This window comes from Erythrolamprus reginae, chromosome 1 (genome assembly GCF_031021105.1).
Source record: "Erythrolamprus reginae isolate rEryReg1 chromosome 1, rEryReg1.hap1, whole genome shotgun sequence".
Taxonomy (NCBI): domain Eukaryota; kingdom Metazoa; phylum Chordata; class Lepidosauria; order Squamata; family Dipsadidae; genus Erythrolamprus; species Erythrolamprus reginae.
In genome coordinates, this window is record NC_091950.1 from 122,102,453 (window position 1) to 122,108,570 (window position 6,118).

The following is a 6,118-nucleotide window of genomic DNA, read 5'->3' on the forward strand; positions in this document are numbered from 1 at the left end:
TGTCAACTTTTTTTGACCCTCTCTGAAATAAGACCAATATGCAAACCAAATGTGCAAGAAATTATATTTTATTATCCAGATTTCTACATCGCCTGCTTCTTAAGACTTAGGCAGTTTTCAGCAATGTGAAATTATCATAGCATCAACCAATAAAGCCATATAACTACCAAAACACAACATGGCATCTTATTATTAAAAAATAATCTTAATAGCGCTGTGTAGTAGCTATTCCATTCCTATAAGTATATTTCTTCTGTCTGAATGACATTCCATTAGTGCTTGTTTCCCATCTCACCTAAGATGTATATAGTGTCTTTCAGTTTTGAATCAAAGGCATTCCGTTACTTTGTTGAGGGTGCAGCTGTAATACTGTGTGCTTTAATTTCAGGTTAGTAGTGGTGATTTAATGGTAGTCCTTGACTTTTGATCACAATTGAGCCCAACATTTCCATTACTAAGCAAGACAGTTATTAAGTGAGTTTTGCTGCATTTTACGACCTTTCTTGCCATCTTGGTTAAGTGAAACATTGCAGTTAAGTTAGTATCATGGTTAAGTGAATCAGGCTACCCTATTGTCTTTGCTTATCAAAGGGTCATCAAGGTGATCACATGACCCCCGGACATTTCAACTGTCATAAATATATGCCAAGCATTCAAATTTTAATTGTGTAACCATGGACCTGCGACCAACAGTTGCAAGCCTGAAAAACGGTTATATGTCACTTTTTAAATGTAACTTCAGTTACTAACTACTAGTAAATGGTTGTAAATCAAGACCTACCTACACTCACTCCAACACAATAGCTTGGAGAATGTGGACAATTTAGGAATAAAATATCCTGAGGTCCTCAGGATAATTGACCAGCAATCTGATAGGCAAAATGCCAAATTACGGTAATACTCTTGAGTTATGGTAGCAAAGTTTTAGGTTTTGGTTTTTAAATTTAAGAATCCAGGAAGTGTGTTGGAAATAATTTTTACTGATTGGATGGAACATGGGATTTATTCAGACTTAATTCAAATTGTAGTGATAATCTTGTTCTTTAAAAAATGGACATAATAAGAAAGTGCTTTATGAGACTGAAGTTACTTGAGACTGCCTGAAGTAGCAATCATGCAATCTTTAATAACTTTTTCTTAATATGTATGTCAGCCAAATATAGGATTCTGCAGTCCCCACTCCCTGGCCATCTTGAAAACTGCCTTATTTTCAGTGAAGTCCGTGCAATCGAATAGTGTGGGAAGAGCATTCTGCCACTTTTTATATGTAATGAATCATTTTATTGCAGGATCATGTGTAAATTTATAAGAATATATATAATGTGCTAAATGGTTTCCCAAGGATAAAGTTTCCTTTATTCAATTCACTGCTGCAACTTTTTTTAGCAGTACATGCAGTATATACAGTATGTCAATTAGGAATAATTTTCTATTGCTTAGATCTTTTTAGGAAATTGATTCAGGTACATATGAAAATGTTTTAGTTAAATGTTTACAGTTCTATTTACTGGGAGGAAAGTGTAATGTTCTTGATGAATTTTGCCAATATAGAGGCAATAACATATTCTGTCTTTGTTGTTCAGGATATTGTATGACTTGAATTGGTTTGTTTAGGGTTTTAATAACTCTTTGCAGATCATAATACATAATACAGGGTTGTACATTTTAAATATTTTTTAAAAATAAATTAAAATAGTTCAGTCATTGACCCAGTAACTACAGCAAGCTTTCTTTTTTACAGCCTTTCTTAGCTATCTCTTTCTGGCAGAGAAGATTGATAATGAGGATTGAATTTTCATTGTTCATTTAGTCTTCCTATCAGGCATTACAAAAGATCAGCAAAAGTGCCTAGCTTGGAACCCAAAAGCTACAAGCATTAAAACAAAATTCTGCGATTTTACTGCTGTAAAGATTTTGAGCAGCTAACATTCTCTTGTTGAATGTAAAAAGATGACAGCAGCACATTTTTCTGCATATACTATTACAGAGCAGCACAAAAAGGAATATTCATTATATCCACTGAAATCATCTGAAGAGACTCTCATGCGTATTTTTGTTCTGCATGTGTTATTTTTATCTACCGTAATTTATTTTGTTGGTTTCACTGGTATTTTCATTTATCTATTTCTTGATATAAAATTTGGGCTGTGTATGTTGAGAGGCAGCAATATATCAATTCTTTGATATCATTCTAAAATAAAAAACATCCCAATCTTGTAAGTTCTTTGTATTCCTGCAAGTGAGAATGGCCATTTTAATTGTTTTTATATGTTTGTTTATTTTGGAAAGTCTTCACATGCATGAAATTTTGCACTTGGGGCCGTCCTCTCAAAACAAAACAAAAAGACTCAAGGTAACTATGTCTTTCTATTCAAACTGAAAAGGCAGGAAGTTGTGGAATTTGTTTTGGAATTTCATGTAGAAGGCAGGAATTTCTTCTTATCAAATACCTAGTGTTTGAGTACAGACTATTTTGATCCAAAAGTTTGGGAAGTGCTTTATTTTTAAATGAAAGAAATTGAAACCATTTTGATTTTTGAAACAACAATAAAAAAGAGTACAGAAAGTTATATTTTTCTTAAAAGAGAACAGCTAATTAAAATATAATTATTAATTAAACTGATTTTTTAAAAAAAACTCACAAAAAATAATACAAATAGTCTTTGCTTAACCACAGGAATTGGGGCTAGAATTTCCATTGCTAAGCAGTGAGGCCATTAAACACAATATCATATGATCACCCCTTAGCAACAGCTACCCAGTCAGTCTTCATTGCTGGCATAAAGCAAGGGTCCTGGGTTGTTAGGTAAGGATCTGATGAGAGCATGACATGATTTCAGGTAGGAAGTTGCAAGTCCTGGTCATAACAAGTCTTCCCCAAGGCATCTTGTATGCAGGCCAATTGATCAAGTGTTGTGTTACAGTGTGAGCGCAGCCAAACCGGGGGTGGTGGTGGTGGTGATACATTGGGAGTGTGTCTGGATGTATGGGTGAGTGCTGCAGCTGGTGCAAGGGTGAGTGGATGGTAGTGCGTGCTGTGCCATGAGCATAAACAGGCCACAGGGCAGGCGGGCTAAGTGGGCAACGCTACAACCCAACATGAGGCAGGGTGGACAGCTGCCTACCCATCAGAGCTTGCCACCAAGGGCTCTTGGGGAAAGAGCAGGGAAATACTGCTTGTGGAAGGATGGCAGGGGGAGTCACAAATCGCTGGGTGCTGCAACTGTCCTAAGTACAAGTCAATTGCAAAGCGCTTCAATTGCAATCACATGGCAGTGGGGACACTCAACAATCATGGGAATTTTGATGAGATGAATGTTGGTTGAATGGTTTATGTTTTTGGTTTTAAGAGTAGGTTTTAATTACAGTGGTACCTCTACCTACGAATGCCTCCACTTATGAACTTTTCTAGATAAGAACCAGGTGTTCAAGATTTTTTTGCCTCTTAAGAACAATTTTCTACTTACAATTTAATTTAATTTATTAGATTAGCATGCTCCCCTCTGAGCCTCTGAATCTGTAATCAGAAAATGCAGGGAGAAGCCTCTGTGGGGCCTCTCTAGGAATCTTCTGGGAGGAAACCGGGTCAGAAAATGCAGGAAGAAGCCTCCATGGGGCCTTTCTAGGAATCTCCTGGGAGGAAACAGGTCCTCCACCCTCCCTGTGGTTTGCTTTTACATTGATTCCTATGGGGAAAATTGCTTCTTTCAAACTTTTCAACTTAACCTGGTCACAGAACGAATTAAGTTCGTAAGTAGAGGTACCACTGTATTTGGTTCTTACATTAGCTTTTAGCGTAGGATTTTATATTGTTGATTTTGTGTTTATGTTGTAAGCCGCCCTGAATCCTCTGGAGAAGGGCAGCATAGAAATCCAAATAACAAACAAACCGGTTCAGTCAGAGTTGCAGGAGACTCGTCCCACGTGTGGCAGAGCTGGAAGATGGGGATGGGACATGCTTCCCACGACAGCCAACCTGACCCTGGGTGAACAGCGGTTCTCCTCTCGGCTCCCCGTGTATAAGACGGTTTTCAATTTTTAGATAAAAATTTTAAAGAAAAAGGTATTGTTTTATACAAGGAAAAATATAGTTGGACAATTGGATATACAGGGCCGATCAGCTACTCTAACCTAACACCTGGAGAAAAATCCAAGTTTTCAAACTCTTGAACTTGTCCTGAGGAAGAGTCAATCATACTTGGGGGGGAGAGAGGCAGAGTAGGATGTTGTTCCAAAAGAGAATGCTTTAATCCATTTCCCAGGTCCCATCAGGTGACAATTGTTAAAATAGATGTAAAGGTAATAATTCAAATGATTTAAGGATAAACTAAAAGCTCAATTATCTCCTTTTGAAAGAGGACTGTGGAACAATTTTGTTTTAAACGTCTAAGAGAAAATAATAATTAGCACCCTAAATTGCAGCAAGGGGCCTACTGGTGTTTTGTAATATAAAGCAAGCCTTTTAATTTTTATATATTATTAAAATTCTTGCATTTTTGGTAAGACCGTTCACAATAAAATTAGATTGTTTGGTTATGAGTACAATTTAGCATTTAGTATATAATTTAGTATATGTTTCTCTCAATGGCTGATATTTCATTCTAAATCATGAGAGCTGAAAGAATAAAATTAAATAATAAATAAATAAAATAAATAAATAAATAAAAGGCAGACAAATATTCTGCAAATTTCAGGTTATTCAGAAAACATGGCAAAGAATGGAGTAAAAGCACAAATATATTTGTCTTTTAAATGTTTAAGAGAAGGAAAACAGTTAAACTTTAAAATACAGGAAACAACACTCAAAAGCAATACTGGTAACAAATCTGTAAAAAAAAAAATATATCCCTGCCTTTCCTAAGGGTCTGAAGACTCATTTATACCGCCAGGCCTGGAGTCATTAGATGCTACCCCCCTGGCCGACGAATGTATTCTGACCTTGTTGACTGAATGGGTATGAGAATATTTTAATTGGTTCTTAGGTTATTTTAGATTATCAATTTTAATTAATTGGATTTAGGATGTATATTGTTTCCTATATGTTATAAGCTGCCCCGAGTGTTCAGAGCGGGGTGGCATATAAATCTGATAGATAGATAGATAGATAGATAGATAGATAGATAGATAGATAGATAGCCATTTTTAGGATTATTTATTTTATTTAATTGGATTTGTATGCCATTAAAAGATAGCAGTTGAGGGCATAGTGAGAGACAACTCTTGAATCATAAATGTATGCATGTGATCACTTTTAGGGATAGTGCTTGGTGATATTATTATTATTATTATTATTATTATTATTATTATTATTATTATCATCTATTTATTTATTAAATTTATATGCCGCCGCTCTCCGAAGACTAATTCAGGCATCAGTTGAAGCCTGTGCATAGAAAGCTGGCCAGTAGAATTTTTTTGGCTTTCGTGCTCTTCGCTATTCCTCTCCTTGCAAAGAATTTCATACTTTCCCAGCTCTTTAGGCAATGGTCTGACAATTGTTATTATTGTCAAATCATTATTGTGAACTGTCTTACCAACAATCTGACAATGATTTAAAGTGGGAACTAGGACAAGGTGGTAAAAAGGAGATGGGTCCACACAGGGTCATTTTAAAGTAGAACAGTGCCCTCAAGACGCAGCTGTCATCCTCTAGACTAGACGAAGAACTGGTGTGTGTGCATATCTCAAAGGAGAAGTGGCCATAAATAGAGTTAATCAAACTCTGGGTGGAACTCATCCTGTACTTGGAAGAAAAGTTAAAAAGGAAAAGGGGGGGGGGATGGAGCGATGCAATTACGGTATAAAGAGGAGGGGGGGTTGTCCTTCCAATAAAGGGGAAAAAACGGGGGGGGGGGCCGAAAAGGCGAGGAAATGTAAGGCTCCAATTAAGAAATAGCAAGAGCTCCTGAGGGAAAAGCTGCCCTTCTGGGTACCGAAGAACCGCCGACTGAGGAGCGGCCTTGATCTCCTCGCGCATCGCTCCACCCCTCAGACATCCACCCGCAAAGGATCACGTCATCCTTTTTTGCTCACTGCACATGTGCAGCATTGCGGTTCTTGCTTCCATTCCTAAACCCCCTCCTCGAAACATCTGGGTAGGGAGGGAGGGAAGGAGAGC